This window comes from Leuresthes tenuis, unplaced genomic scaffold, assembly GCF_036924035.1.
Source record: "Leuresthes tenuis unplaced genomic scaffold, fLeuTen1.0.hap1 SCAF_9, whole genome shotgun sequence".
Lineage (NCBI taxonomy): Eukaryota > Metazoa > Chordata > Actinopteri > Atheriniformes > Atherinopsidae > Leuresthes > Leuresthes tenuis.
Genome location: NW_027325363.1, coordinates 25,548,538 through 25,570,485, shown reverse-complemented (window position 1 = coordinate 25,570,485; position 21,948 = coordinate 25,548,538). Strand labels below are relative to the sequence as shown.

At 42.2% G+C, this 21,948-nt stretch overlaps 2 non-coding genes across 2 annotated transcripts; both read right to left on the bottom strand.

Moving 5' to 3' along the window:
• Nucleotides 1-1,307: 1,307 nt before the first annotated feature.
• LOC140314822 (U2 spliceosomal RNA) lies at nt 1,308-1,494 on the bottom strand. The gene has a single exon (XR_011917175.1). It is a non-coding gene; the product is annotated as a U2 spliceosomal RNA (small nuclear RNA).
• Nucleotides 1,495-6,233: 4,739 nt separating this feature from the next.
• LOC140314866 (U5 spliceosomal RNA) lies at nt 6,234-6,347 on the bottom strand. Its single transcript, XR_011917195.1, has one exon. It is a non-coding gene; the product is annotated as a U5 spliceosomal RNA (small nuclear RNA).
• Between the last annotated feature and the right edge of the window lie 15,601 nt (nt 6,348-21,948).

Genomic DNA, 21,948 nt, shown 5'->3' with positions numbered 1-21,948 from the left:
GGGGTATGAATGTGTGTATGAATGATTAGAAAAAGCACGTAGTTATGTATCTTAAGACGTGCTGTAGGAATGTATGTGAGTGGGGTGAATGCAGCATGTAGTGAAGCACTTTGAGTGGTCAGTTAGACTAGAAAAGCGCTATACAAGTACAAGTCCATTTACTAAAATCATCATCATCTGTGGATTGGCGAAGCAGTTGTAGGTTCACCATGGTGGAAGTAGCCGTCTTAGTTATCACAGACTTGAAACAGGGAATCACACAAGTCGTAAACACACAGAATAAGATCAATACACCAAAGAGGGGGGTCACGATCTTTAATATTGGTTACCACCAGGTGCCAATATCAGCCATACGAGAAAGTTCCATTGTTGTTGCGCTTTCTCTTGTGACATAGTTTGTTGCAGGTTGAGCAGGGAGGCCATTGCTTCGTTTATGTGGGTGTCATTTTCTCCAGGGATATAGGTACAGCAAGAAGTACCTATAATGTGACACACTCCACCTTGTGCTGCGGTGAGCATGTCCAGAGCCATTCTGTTCTGGAGAACCATCAGCCGTGTGGCTTGGAGCTCACGATTCTGGCCATTTTCCACCTGCAAAGAAAAGTTGACAAAAGATTGGAAGCGGTAATTCAGAGTCTCAATATACAGTGCATGTTTTCCAATACCATCCCAAGGGAAAAGGGAATGTATAACTTTTGAGCCTGTGCTCCAAACCTTATGTTCGAATGGGACATCTGAGCCCCAGATAGGATTGTGTGGTTTGAAGATTGTGACACTTCTCTGTTGTCGCTTATGAAGGGAGGGTAGTTGGCCACGGTAGATCTTATAGGTGTGGTGGGTGACCCACACCGGTGCACAGACTCCCGTCCAGTTGATGGGCAACATCGGATATACATTATGTCCGCATAACCACCACCCGTTCTGGATGAGGTACGTCCCGTTCGATGGTGCGGACATGTTGGTTGGGGAGCCTTCCCCAGTTGCTGTGGCAATTCCGTCTTGGCACTCAGAAGTGATATTTAGAGCTCCCATCCAGGCTCCTCCCTGTGGGCAGCCCTTGCTTTTGCACAGATGCGTCTCATTTCCTTGAGTGAAGCAAGTGAAGTTCTGCCTTTTGGGAATGTGGAGATATGCTACTTGTGGTGTGGGTTCTCCTCTGATTGTAATGTTCATGTTAGCCCAGAACAATGTACTGCATGTCCCGTTTCGCATTCACTCTTTTTTCTCAGCAGACTAAAAGAAAGTTTCATCTTGGGCTCCCTGAAACTTCCATCCTGCACCGCTGTTTGCTTTTTCACAAGAGCAGAGAAGAGCGCACCGTTCCCAGCGGCACTGCAGTACCTGGTCAATGCTTGGAGTGAACGGAGCAAGCTCCTTTTTCACCTCCTATTGCTAAAAATCCATTTAATATGTAGTCCTCGTATAGAGGACATATCAGATATTAAACTGATAAGAACAGATTTTTCTTCTTTTTCATGTTTTATTGACAATTTTTACACCTTGCACATATATCTTTTCATCTTTTTAAAACATTACTCCATAGAAACAGGACCATTTTAAATTAAAAAACTGTTTAAAAGATATATGTATCATTTTAGTAAATATTCAAAATTCATCATATATTTAGAAAACAGTTATCTTGGTCATGTTATAGTCCTGCTGGCGCAGTGTGAATCCCATTTTGCTCCTCCGAACAGCAGACCTCTCAGATCCATCACAGTGCTCAGGGGAGATCCCCGCCCATTTACTCCTTCCCACCTACCTCACCCGTAGAGCCAGTCTGCTGCTGCTTGGATCTTTTTTCGTGTGACTCCGGCTCCTTCGTCCGAGTGAGCACAGAGGCGATGCTTCTTTGTGGCTGCGTCCTTGGCCTGCCGCCTCCAGCTGCAGCCTCTTGGGCTGTTGCTACTGCCATCTGGATCACAGCCATGGGGGGAATCTGCTTGTGCCTTCTTACCAGCAAGTTTCTTGAGGTCCATATGGCGTCTTTGATGGTGGTGAGGGTGAGGCACTGTTTGACAAATTCCTCTTTCCTGAGGTTCTGATTTTGACTCACCCCATAAAGCACCAGTTGTGCTGACAGGACCTCTCTTGCTGGTAAGTACGGGAAATTTAAGGAGTCGGCTGTTGCCCACAAGTCCACAGCAGCACTGCACTCCCAGAAGAGATGCCTCACCGTCTCAGGCGCGCCACAACCTGGACGGGGGCAGGTGGCCGTCGCCGACATACCCCTGGAGTGCATGACAGAACTGTCTGGGAGAATCTCGTGAGCCACCATCCATGACAAATCCCAAAGTCTGTTCGGAAGAGCTGAAATGTTCACAATGCGCCAAACTGTTGAGGGCTCGCCAATAGTGAGCCCACGCACTGGAATCACTGGGGCCCGCTCCTGCACAACAGAGACCAAAGATCGATGGCACGTTAAAACTTGTACATCTTCTTGTTCTAAATTAAAATGGTTTAAAAATGTCTTTATAAAAGCATAACTTTCTGTTAGATTAAAAGACACAGGTACTTTCAGGTCTGATGGTAAAAGTCGTAGTCTTCTCAAGTAGGCCCCCATCCAGAATCTTGCCATTGCAGCTGCCGCTGGGTTTTTGCATGGGTTAATTGCACACTTTAATTGGACAGAGGTAAAGAGACTTCCTAAAAACAAATACAGATCTGGTACTGCTTTCCCTCTTTTCACTTTTGGCTTCTTCAGTACTTCCCTCCTCAACCTTTCCCATTTGGAGTTACATAAAAAATAAAAGATGGATCGTTCCAGGTCTAAAAGAACTCTTCGAGGTGGCTTAAGAAATAACTGGCAAGCAACAGCAGAGGTAAAATAATTGTTTTGATAATTAAAATCTTGCCTTCTTGTCAGTCCTCTGAGTCCCCAAAACCCTAGTCGTTTCCTTATTTTCCCCACAATATCTGGCCAATTTGTTTTTCCTTTTCCTTCTGTATCAAATTTGATCCCTAGTATTTTTTGGTCTCTGTGGGCAATTGTCAGGGGGAGTCCAGTCACCTCTGATTCTGTCCATGGTCCGTAAAATTTGGTTTGTGTCTTTTCTTTGTTTATTTTTGCCCCTGATCCCTTGGCGTACCAGTCAGTGACATTGAAAGTTCTATTTATAGATAAAATATCTGTACACAATATGTTAATGTCATCCATGTATAGGACACATTTAGCTACCAAGCCTGCACTGCCTGGGATTACAACTCCTTTAATCTGTCGATCTTTTCTCAAGATCTGTGCTAAAGGCTCGATGCAACACACATACAAGAGAGCAGATAATGGGCATCCTTGCCGAACACCGCACTTCACTTTCACTGCATCAGTCAGGTGACCATTTATGACGAACCTACTGCTTATATCTTGGTACAGTAATCCCACCCATGTCGTCAGTCTTTGAGGGAAACCCACCTTTTGCAACACCTGAAAGAGATATTGATGCGAGACCCGATCAAAAGCCTTTTCAAAGTCTAAATTTAAGATGACAAGCCGGGTGTTTCTGTCTCTAGCGTAATCAATGATGTCTCGAATCAGTACGAGGCTGTCGGTGAGTTGTCTCCCTGAGATGGCACAAGCCTGGTCTGGGTGAATTACCTCCTCTAAAACAGAGGACATCCGTGTCGCTAAAACCTTGCTAAAAATTTTACAGTCAAAGTTTAAAAGTGTGATGGGCCTCCAATTCTTTAGGTCAGTCTTATCATTTTTCTTATAAAGTAGAGTCACTATTCCCATTCTTAAACTGTCAGGCAGTTGGTCGAGTTTTTCAAAATCTTTAAAAACATCTAAAATGTCTGACGATAAAAGGTCCCAAAAGGTCAGATAGAATTCTGCAGGAACCCCGTCTAAACCCGGAGCTCAACTTCTCTTAAAACCTGTTAGGCATTTTTTAACTCTAAAGCAGTAAAATCCTGTGTCAAGTGTGCATTCTCTTTTATGGTTTTGTCAACGAATTTTAAAATTTCTGCCGATGTTTCCAAGCGCACTGGTTTCTCTTTGTACATGTTACTATAAAAGGTATGTACAGTTTCAATCATCTCTTGTGTGGATTTTGTTAAAAACCCATCTTCTCTTTTTAGATTTTGAATACACTCCTTTTTATTTATAACTTTCTTAAAAAAGTACCGTGTGCATTTTTCACCTTCCTCAATTTCCTGCTCCCTGCTTCTTACAAAAATTCCTTTACTCTTTATTTCTGCTAAAACTGACATTTCCTTTTTGACATCTTTGATTTCTTCATTAAAGTCTATGCCACACTGATTTAGTTTAAAGTAGCGCTGTAAGCGTTTCTGTAGTCCCATCATACATCTATTCTCTTTCCTTTTTTTTTACGTTTACCTTGCTGTTTAAAAAAAGTCTGGGTCGTTTCCTTCACCATTTCCCACCATTGTGCATGTGTTTCGTAGAGGTCTTGAAGGGTCTGCCACTCTTTATAACATTCCCTGTACTGACTGACTATGATTTCATCCTCCAACAGGGAACAGTTGAGTTTCCACAGACCACTTCCTACCGTCACACCAGAAGGGGGTGAAAGGGTGCAGGAGAGCATAAGGTGGTCTGAAAAGAAATCAGGGGTTAATCTAACATCAGTGGGTGGGCAATCTCTAGTAAAGAAATAATAAATGCGAGAGGCTCTGGTGCCATCATGACTAAACCAGGTGAAGCCCTCCTCTCTGTGATGCATGGTTTTAAAACAGTCAGTAAGCTTAAAATCCCTGCATATGTCCTGAAGTAAAATCGAAGTCTTATCCACTTTAAAATCTCCCCCTGGTCTTTTTCTATCTTTCCTGCTCAAGATACAGTTAAAATCCCCTCCTACAACTAAAGGTACTTGCCCTAGCATGTAAAGCTGTATATCTTCTAAAAGGTCATACCTGTCATTTTTTCCATTGAAACCATAAATATTTAAGAGGTTAAAGTCTTGCCCCATAAAATTCAAGTGTGCTAAAAGTGGCCGTCCGTCTCTCACCACTGTGCTACCTTTCACCAGAACATGCGGATTTTTAATTAGAATGGCCACACCATCATTTTTATTTTGATTTGAGCCACTCCATATAGATAAATGGGGCCACATTTCCTCCCATTGTCTATGGTTTTTTAAAAAAGGTAGTCCACATTCTTGTATTAAAAACACATCTGATTTTAGGGAGTCTAAGAAGGATAAAATACTCTGGGCTCTTGTCTTTGATTTCACACTTCTCACATTTAGTGTTGAGAAGGTGAGAACCATTAAAAGGATAAAGGAAAGTAGGTATGTCCTTTTCGTTTTTCTAAGTTATCAAAACAAATTACACACTCAGGTTATTTCTTGGGAAACTAGCTCTTCCTTAATTTCTTTAGGTGAAAAGTGAGTAGGGTGATCTATATTTCCTTTTCGGACTCTCTGTGTTGGCCTCTGACGTAATGTTGCATTTAACTTTGAGTCCCTGGGGGTTGATTGCAGAGATAAAGTTAAAAAGGAGACCTCATTTGGTGAGTCGGAGGGGAAGACTCTAGGTTCTTCCACTGAAGAACTGTCTGAAAGGGACCCAACCCTTCCCCTCTTCTCTGATACCACTGGGGAATCAGAGGACAACTCAGATGCCGTCCTCTTCGGCTGTTGAATTCTCACAGACTTCAGCACTGAGTGGTGAGGCCTCTACAGGCCCTTCCCCTTTTTGCTCCTCACTTCCAATCCAAGCTCTTGGCGGGAAGTTTGAATTTATTGGGTCAACCTCTTCACTTTGTTCACCAACTGCCACCTCTGGTCCTTCTCTTTGTTGGCTTGACTGTGGCTTTACCGTCTTTAATTTGTTGGCAAAAGATTTAGGCCAATCTCTGAAGAGGTGATTTAATTCTCCACAGAGATTACATTTCCTGCCATTTGGACACTCTGCAAAAGTGTGCCCAATTTCTCTGCACTTCCCACATATCACCTTGGTACAAGCCTCAACCAGGTGCCCATGCTCACCGCACTTGCGGAAGAGCTTGGGCTGCCCCTGGTAGTGGATGTAACCTCAGTTTTCGAGGTGGCCAGAGTGTCACTTTGCATCTCCGCCCACCCGCTGCACTGAGCACTCTTCAGCCCTTTTAAATGGTATAACTTTGCACTCCCGCACGCTCCAGCGAGCACCATTCAAGCAACAACTTTTCACTCCAGCTTCGAACATCGGCACAGTCGCAACAAGTAAGGCGACTCTACTCAGAGAAGTCACTCTGCACAGTAACAAGATTTCTTTTGCACAGACAGAAAGGGCTTCACCCGCAAAGGTAAAGCCTGCCAAAAATAGAAACAACTCATTAGTGCTGCTCTCCACGGAAATCTTTAGTAAAAGGCGAAAGACTTGTACGTTATGAAGAGAAACCATAGTACGATTATCCGTCACTGCGGGAGCAGGGCATCAGGCTAGTTGGCATAGCCACCTTCCCCATGGTGAGCTTTACTTGGTTGAGACGCTTGCTCCCCCCCCATGCTCCTCGGATGACCAAGTAGGAACAATCGGGCCCTATTCGATGGCTGCCTTGTCTTTTACTCTGTGCAAAAGACAAGGCAGCAACAAAAACAACACGGGAACACCGTATTGAGGCTTTGTTCTGACCGCTCATTCGGTGTCGCGTTTCTTTCAAGCAAATCTCCCGGTTAGCCCACACTCGGCTCGCTCCCAGAGCCATGTTAAAGTCTACTTCGCATTCACTCTCTTTTCTCAGCAGACTCTTGGGATTTTATCTATAAAATGACTTCCTTCACTCAAACTATGGTAAAACCGCTTTGTCCTTCATATTTACCATGTCTAGAAAGATTTAAACAAAAAAAAACAACGTTGTACTTTACAGTAAAAGAAAGAGCAAATCTAAAGTTTCAGGAATCCGAGAATAAGCTTACTTCCATGAGTTCTTCACGATTTCGGATTTTGCTATAAAATGAATTCCTTCACTCAAACTAAATTAAAACTGCTAAACCGCTAATCTGTTACATGTAAGGCAGATGTCAAATTCACCGAAATAGGATCTAAGGGCATTCGGCCAATCGAGCTGTAGCAACTTCGGTAAAAGAGTATAAGTTGAAGAGTTTGTAAATAAAGGTGTGCGCACACATAGTGAGCTGTAGGAAAAAAGGCAGGGAGCAATGCCGGCTGGGGTATATGTTCTTGTATGTTGTCTGACTGTTTGATTTGAATGTGTTGTGTAAGTGTCCTGTTGAATGTTGCATGTTTGGGCTTTGACACGCTTCACTGTGGTTGTTAACTGTGTTGTGTGTCCTGAAATGTTATATGTTTGGGCTGTGTGACATGCTTAATGCTTGTCAGTAGCTACCCACTTATTCATATATAGCAACTGACAACATAAGATGTCCGGACATACTTTGATAGTAGTTGTAGAAGTATCCTTATTGATAATAGATCAACTAATTCATAGTGATAGAACAGTAGATGAACAGGTGCCTGCACATGTCTCACGAAAATAAAATGGGTGTATGATTGCTGACGGCAGAGCAATACTGCCAAACTTATGAGTTCTTGTGGCAAACTTGATTCAGTGTCTTGATGTGTATACGCTGTTTCGCTGACTTGATTGTCACAAGAAACAAAGTGTGTTTGATAAGATCCGACCATTTTATTACGGGAGGATCAGTATGTATGGATTCTGATGTGACTGATAAACCCATTCGTATCTTAAGCATAATCTAATACGTGAGACAACGCCCTGGCACATAATCAAAAAAAAAAAAGAGAGAGCGGTTTTGTGTCCCCACAGTCCATAATGTAGAAAAGAGAGAAAAAAGCCTTTCTGATTTGGTGTGTGTGCTCACAGTGCAGAGTGTAGAGAAAAGAGAGAAAAGAAAGCCGTTTTGGTGTCACGGATGTTGTGACTTACACACACATATTTCTGAATTGAGAAATTATTTTAGAGGAAGCACTAGAGTTTAGATCCCACATTTGTTGATAGGCATTCATTTATTTCTTCAATTCTGATGAAGTTTCAACAATAAACAACAAACTTTGTATTATGAGAAAGAACCGGACTCATTCTTCAGGAATCCGAAAATAAGCTCTATTTTACGAGTTATGCAGGAATTCGGATTCTCCTATAAAACGAATTCCTTAACTCAAACCAAGTTAAGACTGCTTTGTCCTTCATATTTATTCATGTCTAATCAAGTTTCAACGATAAACAACGCTGTACTTTGTAGAATGAGAAGGAACTTCTTCAGCAATAAGCATCTCTCGACATATGACGAAGTACAGATTTTGCTATAAAATTAATTCCTTCTATCAGCCTGACTTAAAACTGTTTCTCCTCCTTATTTATCCACTTCAAATCAAGTTTCAACAATTAAAAAAAATATTGTAGTTTGAGAAAGAACAACTTAATCTTCGGCAATGAATATAAAAAGAGGTTAAGAAAAGGTGCAAATGCCAACCATGCATCACTAAAAGGTCGAGCGGAAGTATTCGGCTGCAAGTAGGTGAAAATGTTCGACCATAATTTGTAAAAAGCGGGTAAGAAAAGGTTCGAATGCCCGACTATATATTAACAAAAGCGGGAGGAGAGGTCTTCGGATGAGAGTGGGTGAGAATTTCGAACCATAATCTATAAAATGCGGTGAAAAAAAAGGTGTGAATACCCCATAGAACACTAAAAGGTGGAGCGGAAGTGTTCGGCTGCAAGAAGGTGTGAATGTCCGACTATATTATTGGTATATATCCTACCAATGCTATGTTGATGATACCCAGCTCTATCTGTCATTCCCACCTGACGACCACACGGTCTCAGCACGAATCTCAGATTGTCTCTCTGACATATCAAGATGGATGAAAGACCATCACCTCCAACTTAACCTCCCAAAAACTGAATGGCTTGTCTTCCCAGCCAAACCAACCATGCAACACAGCATCTGCATCCAAACTGAATCCCTATCTCTTGCTCCATCAAAGGTTGCTAGAACCTTGGGTGTCATGATTTATAACCACCTAACCTTCAAAGATTATGTTTCCTCGGTTGCTCGGTCATGCCACTTTGCATTACTAAACATAAGAAAGATCAAGACCATACCTAACCCAACATACCACTCAGCATGGAGATTGGGCTTTTCAAAACATGGACTGATTGCACCTGGCTTAGAAGCCTGTAATACATAAAAAATTGAAAGAGACGCACTGAGATGTTCAAGTGCAGAAGTGACGATAGGAGCTAGAACCTCAATCCACAGTCTAATTAGGATGCAATCCAAATGACATGATGATTGTTCAGGATACCCGATTGCTGACTTGAACTCAGGAAGATAAATGGCAGAAAAACGGAGATATGGAACCTGTTCTGTCTGAAAGTTGGGCTTGTTGATCAAATGTGACGTGAGTTTAGGTGGTGGTGAGTTGGTGGAACCTGGCGGATGAGTATTGGCTCATTGTTTTCAGGAGTTTTTGTGAGCTCTTCAGTGTACGTCCCTAATAACTTCACTCATGTTGAGTGAAGAGAGAGCCAACTGCTACAACTCCAAACAATATAGGCTCATTGCTCTGGAAAAATCAAAGAAGACAGAAAGCAATCACAACTTCCCGGAATTCTGTGGCCATGTCAGCTGTCTGCGTGCTCTCATGAAAGGCAAAAAAGTGGTGTTTTTGGCTCGTTGGTCTAGGGGTATGATTCTCGCTTAGGGTGCGACTGGTCCTGGGTTCAAATCCTGGATGAGCCCTTCCCAGCTTTTCTGACCTTGTGTCTCTGCTTTACTGAGAAGAAGAAGAAGGGTTGCATTTGTATCAAAAAGCAATACAGCTCAAAGCTCCACCACTCATTCCTAAGTTCCTTCAAGTCCTTCTTAAATTAACTTCTTATCTGGAACTGTGAAAAAGAAGGGTTGAATGAACAATTAAGACAATAAAAACACCCACAAATGCACTTGGTATCAAAGGGCAATACAGCTCAAAGCTCTACCACTCATTCCTAAGTTGCTTGAAGGCAGAAAAATGGAGATGTGGAACCAGTTCTGTCTTAAAGGTCAATGATTACCTCTCACATAACAACCTCCTTGACCCAAACCAATCTGGGTTTAAAAGTGGACACTCCACCGAAACGGCTGCATTTGACACTGTCAACCACAGTATCCTTTTGTCCATAGTCTCTAGCATGGGTACCACAAGGAGAGCACACTACTGGTTTGAATCATACCTCACTGGTCGGTCATTCAAAGTATCCTGGCTTGGTCACACTTCTGCAGCGCACCACCTCGCCACAGGGGTCCCCCAAGGTTCAGTACTGGGATATCTTCTCTTTGCCATATGCACCAACTCACTGGGACAGATCATCCGATCACATGGAATCTCATACCAATGCTATGCTGATGATACCCAGCTCTATCTGTCATTCCCACCTAACGACCACACGGTCTCAGCACAAATCTCAGATTGTCTCTCTGACATATCAACATGGATGAAAGACCATCACCTCCAACTTAACCTCCCAAAAACTGAACTGCTTGTCTTCCCAGCCAAACCAACCATGCAACACAGCATCTCCATCCAAACTGAATCCCTATCTCTTGCTCCATCAAAGGTTGCTAGAACCTTGGGTTTCATGATTGATGACCACCTAACCTTCAAAGATTACGTTTCCTCGGTTGCTCGGTCATGCCGCTTTGCATTGCTAAACATAAGAAAGATCAGACCATACCTAACCCAACATACCACTCAGCATGGAGATTGGGCTTTTCAAAACATGGACTAATTGCACTTGGCTTAGAGGCCTGTAGTACATAAAAAATTGAAAGAGAATTACTGAGATGTTCAAGGGCAGAAGTGACGATAGGATACCCGATTGCTGACATGAACTCAAGAAGATCAATGGCAGAAAAATGGAGATGTGGAACCTGTTCTGTCTGAAAGTTGGGCTTGTTGATCAAATATAACTTGAGTTTAGGTGTGTTGCTTAAGAGAGCCGCTAAATCTTAATACACAAACTTGTACAAATGTCTAGCTCTAATCCTTGTTGTTCTTTTTTTTTTGTTGTGTTTTTTTAAACTAGATTTACTTTGTACATTACTTTTGTCTTCCCCTTCTCTAGGATTGGGCAATTTTACCATGTTCAATTCTCCCTCAAACCCAAATTTATTTTCTCATCTCTCTAAGTATTCAATATTATCGGGTTTTTTCTGAAACATGATTTTAGCACTCCCACTTAACTCCCGGTTAGCTTTAAAACAGATATTTCCCATACTGTCCTCTTGCAGCTAGTCAATTTTCGGTGGAGTTATTCTGAGTACTACCGAATGAAACACTACTTCTGTTGTTATGTCACGAGCAACAACCAGATTCCAATGTTCACTTCAACTCAATTAGTCAGTAATACATTTTTTCTGTCGTCACCATCCGCAACATCACACACCAGCAGCTGTTTCACTCTTATCCAAACATAGCAAATAAACCAACACTGCAGTCAAAGAGGAAAAAATCACAATTTAACAAACAAATAATTCAGCAACCAGCCCTTTTAGCAAACCAACAATTCTATCACAAAGCAACAATTCAACAATGACCTATACCTTCAGCAACAATACACACACACACACACAGCTGTTTTACTCCCATACATACATAGCAAATAAAACAACACTGCAGCAAAGACTTTAACAACCTTCGGAGGTTGGCAAAGACTTTAACAAACGATTCGACAAACAAACAATTTAACAACCAGCCCCTTTTTACAAACAAACAAATTAATTTCACAAACTAACGATTCAACAATCAGGCCATTTAACAAACAAACGATCAGACGTATAACACTAACAAAAACTAACATGGATTTAAAACTTGCGATCTTTCATCGAAAACTCTCTTAAGAAAGATTCCGTTTCTAACGCGCGGCGCAGAGTTATTTATTCCTGTAGTCTTCTCACACAGACTATGGACTAACCTTTTCTGACTGCATTTTTGTTGTCCTTGGTTAATCCCACCACTACACACGGTTACCAGTTAAAAGGCTGACCTTTTCTGACCGTTTCATTTGTGGGTTAATCCAACACAACATACAGTTACCAGTTAAAAGGCTTTTTTCCTTTGCCTCACCTTTTCTGACTGCTATTATGTTTTCATGGGTTAATCCTATACACAGTTACCAGTTAAAAAGCTGACCTTTTCTGACTGCTTCTTTTATGGGCTAATCCAACACAACCTACACACAGTTACCAGTTAAAAGGCTGACCTTTTCTGACTGCTATTAGGTTTTCATGGGTTAATCCTATACACAGTTACCAGTTAAAAAGCTGACCTTTTCTGACTGCTTTTTTTATGGGTTAATCCAGCACAATTTACACACAGTTACCAGTTAAAAAGATGACCTTTTCTGACCGCTAATTAGGTTTTTATGGGTTAATCCTATACACAGTTACCAGTTAAAAGGATGACCTTTTCTGACTGCTTCTTTTATGGGTTAATCCAACACAACCTACACACGGTTACCAGTTAAAAGGCTTACTTTTTCTGACTGCTTCATTTGTGAGTGATCCAACATAACTTTTACACAGTTACCAGTTAAAAGGCTTCTTTACTAGGTTGCATTCGAAATAGTAATATTCTTAGGAAAATAGCAACAACTCAATCTATTTAAAGGCCTCCAGTTTCCATCAATTGCTAGTTAATTAATCAAAATTTTCCCTAATAATCACACTATTTCCAACCAACAATAGTAACACAAAGGGTTCCTTACCATAAATCCACTGGTAAGTTAAACAACGAAGAATCCAGCGAGTCTGTCCACTGATTCAAAAATAGATTCTGTCACCTTTCCTCCAGCCAGTGGCAGCCGGCCTCTATCAGAAACTGTGCTGAGAGGACTTCAGTTAGGAATCCTGGACTCCCCCGTGCACGGTTTCAGCTCCGATTCTGGAAGGTGGAAAGGACTTAGAATCCGGCTCGAAGGACCATTATGTTAGAAAAATTCTCTCAAAATTAGGCTCAGAGTCGCTGGATACGATTAACACAAAACATTTATTTCTTGCAAGAAAGAGACAAGTCCGCACAAATCCACACAACCTGTCGGGAAGATGGCTCAGAGTTGTCTCCCGACAAAATGGTGCTCCAGCTATTTATGTTGTTTATGCTTGCTGATCACACAATGTTATGAGAAAAGGCGCTTTTCTCACCATTCATTATTATGGGAAGGAACAGTCAATGTTATGGGAAAAGGTGCTTCTCTCCCCATTCCTTGTTATGGGAAGGAACATAAAAGGTGCTTCTCACCAGTTAATATTATGGGAAAGACTAGTACCAGAGTCAAAACACTTTTGCTTGAATCATAGAAGAGGAAAGATGGAGGGACTCTTCTGTCATAGTATAACTATATAATTTTTCCAACAGCTGCCTAGAGGGCCGCGCTCCCAGTTCTACAAGTTTGGCTGCCCCTCAATTTTAATTGCTCACTATTAGAAAATATTGAAGAGTCAGAAGGGTGAGGGGAGGGGTCTTCTTCGCACACCCCTGCTTCCTGGTTGCTGCTCGGGGCGGGAGGGGCCTGGAGGATTAATTAATTGTTCTGCTGGTTCGGTGTCTGTGGTGGCTGGGGGGCTGCTGGCCCCCTGGTGTGCCCGCTGCACTACACCCCAGCGGAGTCGAGGGAGGGAGGACGTGTGGATGTATGGGACGTGAAAGTGTGTGTGGTAATGATTGGGCCTGGATCTGGGACTTGCTGTCGCCTGGCCTGCCTGTGCTTCTCCCGATGGGGGGGCAGCGTTGCCTCGACCCCGCTGCTCGCGACTTCACGCACCTGTGGGCACGTCTTGACTCCCAGGGCACTTGGCCAGGGGTGCTGGGGCAGGCGCTGACCCACTGTGTGGCTGTCTGAGGCGCTTGGCCCTCCTGGGTATTGGGTGGGGCCTCTGCCGGGGGATTTGGGGGCGCTCGGGCTCCTGGGGCCCGGGTCCAGTGCACGGCCCATGTCTGGGCGGCTGGGGCCTGGCGGGGTCGGTGGGCTGTTGCCCCTGGCTCCCGGAGGGCCTCCCGGAGGGCCTCTGCCCTATGCTTATGGGGGCTTCCTCTGCAGTCTTCTGGGTGGATGCGTGGTTGCCCCTGCGGTGGGCTTCCTGGGTTCTGTGCTCTGTGGGGGCTGCTGGTGGCCTGGGTCTTGTGGCCCTCTCTGCCTGCTTCTGATTGCTTGGGGGGGGCTGTGGATTGTGGCCCTGTACGCTTATACACTCATAACTAAGCACGGTTATCATGTAGGTCCTGTGCCATGGGTGTTGCATGTTCTCACAAACACATTCATTAGTCCAGTAGCATGGTCTCTATATCCACAGCTGTGTTGTATGCGATTGCCGCTTCTTATGCTTGTTTTTGTTTGTTTGTGTGTTTGTTTTTTCTCTGCTTGTCTGCTTTCAGGTGCTCCTGGTGGCGCTAAGGCTGGATTCCCCTCATGTCTTGTCTGTTTTGTTTTTTACAGGTGTAGCAGCTGGTTGTCTGGTTTTTGTTTCTATTTTTGTTTTGTTTCCTCTTCTTTCCTCTTCTTCTTTCCTTGTCCCCCGGTCCGTTTCAGTTCTATTACATGTCATATATTGTAAACAGAAATAAATAAATGGGCATCAAGGGGAGCTTTACATTTATAAAACTTCCCTTGGCAAAGCAAATCTGTTTGGCATCAAAGGTATTCAGACTACAATTCTGCTGCCATAATGCTGAACAGAACAAGGGGGAAAAAAAAAAAAGTAAAGAAGACAGTTCTGCCGAAAGCCAGGGACTAGACCTGTTCTAAGTTCTATACTTTTTAAAAGGGGTGTGTTTATCAACTATGGAATTAGAAGATTTACAAAAATGGTCAAGTGCTAGATCTTCATCTGGGATTTTAACAGTGTCATTAGTATAACTATTCAACAGATCAGTTTAAAAAAAAAGCCTGCTCATGGAGATGTTTCAGGATCTGGATACCAAGCATGGACCTAATGTTTTCATTTTTGCAATTCTGATACAGGCTATTGAGCAGTGATAACTAACACCAAGTTCAGATACTGCGGATTTTCTACCTTTGATTTGTTAAGATTGAGCCAATCAGGGACAACCTTGAAGGATCTCTTAAGTTTGGTTTTGTAGGATCAGTAATTACCTGAGAAAGGTTGATATTGGTACACACCTTATTTAAATGATCAGAGGCAGAGTTCAACTTGTTTAAATTAAAATTGCCACACAGAGATTGGGTTTAGGCCACATGCACACAGAATGACATCAACAAATATAAGAAATATTAAACATTTACACATAGATTTTTGAATACATGTAGAGGAATGATACTTTGAAATGTGCTCATTGCGGAGTTATGATCAGTTGAGTAATGAAGGTTGAACTATTCTGGGAAAGAGGTTCTATTCCCAGCATCATGATGGACACTCCTGATATAGAAGATTTCGCTAACACATTGGAATTGTTTTACTATTTTCATATGCATGTGCAATGAAGAATTGCTTGCTGCTGATAAATGCAAAGAAGAACAGCTTACACATAGATGCTCACATATAGGCTGCTGAATGCAATGAAGACCTGCTTATCAAGTAAAGGTCAATGTCAATGTGTAATATTCAATTAGGATTTGCAAAACAGTGAAGTTAAACAATGAATGGGTCCATAGTCGGTATGAGAAGACTACAGGAATATTTACCTGGGTGTACGTTCAAACAGAGATGAGAAAATTGCAATAAATAATTGTTTGTTTGTTTGTTAGTATGTATATGAATGTTATGTGTATAAACTGTGTTGAGTTATAGTTACTCAGTAGTGTCTCAGTGAAACAACCGACGGGGGAAGCCTTGCGGTGACAACAAAAGCAGTGTTTTACTGATCAGTCAAGTTGCTCCAGTGTACTCCATACAAACTGGTTGGCTACTGAAGGGATAGAAAATGGGGAATACTTGTTTTAAAGCAAACAAGGAATTAGATGGGAAAAATACATGTTTTAATGGGACCCAGACAATATTAAATACTCAGACAGATGGTAGAAGAAGTGTAGTTTTGTAGGAAATCACAAAATTATTAAAATTAAAATAAAATTAGTGAAATCAATTGAAGAATGAAGAGCTGAACCACCTTTCTGAAGAGCTGTTTACCACAGATGAGCAGCTTTGCGACCAAGCACATTGTAGATCGCTTTACTGCCAAAATGATCTAATTTAATGGATTGGTTTAGACATGCAAAACCGCATTTTAAGAACAAAGAGAGAAACAAAAAGGGACAACGCTTCATGGTGGAAGGTGATGTATAAATAACTGTGTATATGATGAAGGAGAGACCATTTGAGCAGCACAGCCATTTCGCAGCACAGGGACAGCAGTCCAAGTTAAAGGATCTCCCACGTGGTATCACCTGTCACACTGTGTCAAGGCATCAAAAGAAGAAAAAATACTCAAACTCAAGGACAAAGAGACGAAGACTCCGGTGAACGAAGAGAGAGGACTGACAAACCAGAAATACAAAAGGATGCTCGATATCAAGATCCAGAAGAAGAGGTTAACAATGCCACGAACACTTACGATGCTGGGAATGATGCCAGCAATGAACAGAGAAGAAGATTCAGTGTCATCAATCTGCAACACGTGCCTCTAATGAGGGGGTGAATATAGAATCCTCAACGATTACAACGTCTCTGGTAACTGTGACAACAACAAGGTTTAAACCATTTTTATATATATTGTAACCTATTGGCTAAGGAATAGTGCTGAAAATGAGGTAAATCTAATCCACCACTGTCCTTGGTCTTCTGTAGAGTTTTTAAACTAATACGTGGTGGTTTGTTTTTGCACAGAAATTTGTAGATGCATGAATCTAGTGACTTAAACCAAATAGCAGATGGTTTTATGGGGATCATTGAGAACAAATAATTAACTTTTGGTAGTATCATCATTTTAATGGTTGTAACTCTCCCCATAAGTGATATAGGTAAGGACTTCAAATGAGAGAGATCGTCCTCTTCTCTCTTTAATAATTGCACATAATTTAGCTTTGTTAGCTCTGAGAGCCTGGAGGAAATGTTTATGCCTAAATATCTAATATTTCTTGACTGTAAAGTGATCACAGGTATATTCTGGACCCTACAGTTAATGGGCAGAACTGTGGTCTTAGACCAGTTGATAGAGTAGTCAGAAAGTGCTGAGAATTTATTTATGAGTATGATCGTGTGAGTGAGAGACGTCTGTGAGTTCTGAAGGAAAAGTAATACATCATCAGCATAAAGACTTATTTTATGCTCAATATTTTGGAATTGGATGCCTTTAATATTTCTATCTTGTCTGATAGAAGCTGCTAAAGGTTCGATGAAAATAGCAAAAAGTGAGGGAGAAGGTGGGCAACCCTGTCTTGTACCTCTCTGCAGACTGAAACTTGGAGAAGTTTGATAATTTGTCCTGACACTTGCATTTGGGGAGCTATATAATATCCTTATCCAGTTGATGAAGTGTAACCCGAATTTGTTTAATGCTAAGAATAAAAATTTCCAGTTCACTCCATTAAATCCTTTTTCTGCATCTAGAGAGTCGATTGTGGTTTCCAAGTTGTTGATAGTAGAATAGTCTATGAGACAAACGGGTAAGAAAAGGTAGTATTGCCAGACCATACATGATAAAAACAGGGAGCGGAGGTGGTTCAGCTGCAAGAAGGTGTGAATGTCCGACTAAATTTTATAAAAATGGCGTAAGACAAGGTGTGAATGCCCGACAATGTATGATCAAAAGAGGAAGCGGAGGTTTTCGGCTGCAAGAAGGTCTGAATGTCCAACCATAATTCCTGAAAAATGGGTAAAAAAAGGGTACGAATGACCAACCATACATCATCAAAAGCAGGAGTGGATGTGTTCGGCTACAAGAAGATTTGAATGTCCATCAATAATTGCTTTAAAACATGAAAGAAAATTTTCGAATATCAATCCGCACATGATCATAAGCGGGAGAGGAGTTGTTCAGCTGCAAGAAGGTGTGAATGTCCACCCATAATTACTGAAAAATGGGTAAGAAAAGGTGAAAATGCCCAACCATACATCATCAAAAGCAGGAGTGGATGTGTTCGGCTACAAGAAGGTTTGAATGTCCGACCATAGTTTGTAAAAAGCGGGTAAGAAAAGGTTAAAATACCCGACTGTACACAATCAATAGCGGAAGCGGAGTTGTTCGGCTACAAGAAGGTGTGAAAGTCCGACCATGGTTTGTAAAAAGCGGGTAAGAAAACGTTCGAATGCCCGAATATATACCATCAAAAGTGGAAGCCGAGGTGTTCGGCTGCAAGAAGATGTGAACGTCCGACCAAAGTTTGTAAAAAGAAGTTAAGAAAAGGTTAGAATATCCAACCAAACATAATCAAAAGTGGGAGCAGAGCTGTTCGACTGCAAGTAGGTGTGAATGTCAGATCATATTTTGCAAAAAGCTGATGAGAAAGGCTGAGAATGCTCGACTATACACCATCAAATGCGGGAGCGGAAGTGTTCGGCTGTGAGTAGGTGTGAATGTCCGACCATAATTGCTGAAAAATGTGTTACAAAAGACTAGAATGCCGGACAATATATCATCAAAAGAGGGAGAGGTGGTGTTCGGCTGCAAGTAGGTGTGAATGTCCAGCCATAATTACTCACAAACGGGTAAGAAAAGGTAGTATTGCCAGACCATACATGATCAAAACAGGGAGCGGAGGTGGTTCAGCTGCAAGGTGTGAATGTCTGACTAAAGTTTGTAAAAAGCGGGTAAGACAAGGTGCGAATGCCCGACAATGTATGATCAAAAGAGGGAGCGGAGGTTTTTGGCTGCAAGGTCTGAATGTCCAACCATGATTTGTAAAAACCGGGGAAGAAAAAGCTCGAAAGCCCGACTATACATCATCAAAAGCAGGAGTGAATGTGTTCGGCTACAAGAAGGTTTGAATGTCCGACCATAGTTTGTAAAAAGCGGGTAAGAAAAGGTGAAAATACCCGACTGTACACAATCAAAAGAGGGAGCGGAGTTGTTCAGCAACAAAGTGTGAAAGTCCGACCATGGTTTGTAAAAAGCGGGTAAGAAAAAGGTTTGTATGCCCGAATATACACCATCAAAAGCGGAAGCAGAGGTGTTCGGCTGGAAGAAGGTGTGAACGTCCGACCAAAGTTTGTAAAAAGCGGTTAAGAAAAGTTTCGAATATCCAACCAAACATAATCAAAAGCGGGACCAGAGCTGTTCGACTGCAAGTAGGTGTGAATGTCAGATCATAATTTGCAAAAAACTGATGAGAAAGGGTGAGAATGCCCGACTATACACCATCAAATGCGGGAGCGGAGTTGTTCCGCTGTAAGAAGGTTTGAATGTCCGACCATAGTTGGTAAAAAGCGGGTAAGACAAGGTGCGAATTCACAACAATGTATGATCAAAAGAGGGAGCGGAGGTTTTCTGCTGCAAGAAGGTCTGAATGTCCACACATAATTCTATAAAAATGGGTAAAAAAAAGAGTGCGAATGCCAACCATACATCATCAAAAGCAGGAGTGGATGTGTTCGGCTACAAGGTTTGAATGTCCATCAATAATTGCTTTAAAACATGAAAGAAAATTTTCGAATATCAAACCGCACATGATCATAAGCGGGAGAGGAGTTGTTCAGTTGCAAGAAGGTGTGAATGTCCATCCATAATTACTGAAAAATGGGTAAGAAAAGGTGCGAATGCCCAACCATACATCATGAAAAGCAGGAGTGGATATGTTCGGCTACAAGAAGGCTTGAATGTCCGAGCATAGTCTGTAAAAAGCGGGTAAGAAAAGGTTTGAATGCTTGAACATACACCATCAAAAGGGGGAGCGGAGGTATTCCGCTGTACGAGGGTGTAAATGTCCGACCATAGTTGGTAAAAAGCGGGTAAGAAAAGGTTAAAATGCCCGACTGTACAAAATCAACAGCGGGAGTGGAGTTGTTCGGCTACAAGAAGGTGTGAAAGTACGACAATGTAAGATCAAAAGCGGGAGCGGAGATGTTCAGCTGCAAGAAGGTCTGAATGTCCATCAATAACTGCTAGAAAACATGAAAGAAAATTTTCGAAAATCAAACCGCACATGATCGTGAGTGGGAGAGGAGGTGTTCAGCTGCAAGGTGTGAATGTCCACCCATAATTCCTGAAAAATGGGTAAAAAAAAGGTGCGTATGCCCAACCATACATCATCAAAAGCAGGAGTGGATGTGTTCGGCTACAAGAAGGTTTGAATGTCTGAGCATAGTTTGTAAAAGGCGGGTAAGTTTCCGGTGTAAGACGGTTTGAATGTCCGACCATAGTTTGTAAAAGGCGGGTAAGAAAAGGTTCGAATGCCCGAACATACACCATCAAAAGAGGGAGCGGAGGTGTTCAGCTAAGAGAAGGTGTGGAAGTCCGACCATGGTTTGTAAAAAGCGGGTAAGAAAAGGTTTGTATGCCCGAATATACACCATCAAAAGCGGAAGCAGAGGTGTTCGGCTGGAAGAAGGTGTGAACGTCCGACCAAAGTTTGTAAAAAGCGGTTAAGAAAAGTTTCGAATATCCAACCAAACATAATCAAAAGCGGGACCAGAGCTGTTCGACTGCAAGTAGGTGTGAATGTCAGATCATAATTTGCAAAAAACTGATGAGAAAGGGTGAGAATGCCCGACTATACACCATCAAATGCGGGAGCGGAGTTGTTCCGCTGTAAGAAGGTTTGAATGTCCGACCATAGTTGGTAAAAAGCGGGTAAGACAAGGTGCGAATTCACAACAATGTATGATCAAAAGAGGGAGCGGAGGTTTTCTGCTGCAAGAAGGTCTGAATGTCCACACATAATTCTATAAAAATGGGTAAAAAAAAGAGTGCGAATGCCAACCATACATCATCAAAAGCAGGAGTGGATGTGTTCGGCTACAAGGTTTGAATGTCCATCAATAATTGCTTTAAAACATGAAAGAAAATTTTCGAATATCAAACCGCACATGATCATAAGCGGGAGAGGAGTTGTTCAGTTGCAAGAAGGTGTGAATGTCCATCCATAATTACTGAAAAATGGGTAAGAAAAGGTGCGAATGCCCAACCATACATCATGAAAAGCAGGAGTGGATATGTTCGGCTACAAGAAGGCTTGAATGTCCGAGCATAGTCTGTAAAAAGCGGGTAAGAAAAGGTTTGAATGCTTGAACATACACCATCAAAAGGGGGAGCGGAGGTATTCCGCTGTACGAGGGTGTAAATGTCCGACCATAGTTGGTAAAAAGCGGGTAAGAAAAGGTTAAAATGCCCGACTGTACAAAATCAACAGCGGGAGTGGAGTTGTTCGGCTACAAGAAGGTGTGAAAGTACGACAATGTAAGATCAAAAGCGGGAGCGGAGATGTTCAGCTGCAAGAAGGTCTGAATGTCCATCAATAACTGCTAGAAAACATGAAAGAAAATTTTCGAAAATCAAACCGCACATGATCGTGAGTGGGAGAGGAGGTGTTCAGCTGCAAGGTGTGAATGTCCACCCATAATTCCTGAAAAATGGGTAAAAAAAAGGTGCGTATGCCCAACCATACATCATCAAAAGCAGGAGTGGATGTGTTCGGCTACAAGAAGGTTTGAATGTCTGAGCATAGTTTGTAAAAGGCGGGTAAGTTTCCGGTGTAAGACGGTTTGAATGTCCGACCATAGTTTGTAAAAGGCGGGTAAGAAAAGGTTCGAATGCCCGAACATACACCATCAAAAGAGGGAGCGGAGGTGTTCAGCTAAGAGAAGGTGTGGAAGTCCGACCATGGTTTGTAAAAAGCGGGTAAGAAAAGGTTCGTATGCCCGAATATACACCATCAAAAGCAGAAGCGGACGTGTTCGGCTGCAAGAAGGTGTGAACGTCCAACCAAAGTTTGTAAAAAGCAGTTAAGAAAAGGTTTGAATATCCAACCAAACATAATCAAAAGCGTGAGCAGAGCTGTTCGACTGCAAGTAGGTGTGAATGTCAGATCATAATTTGCAAAAAGGTGATGAGAAAGGGTGAGAATTCCCGACTATACACCATCAAATGCGG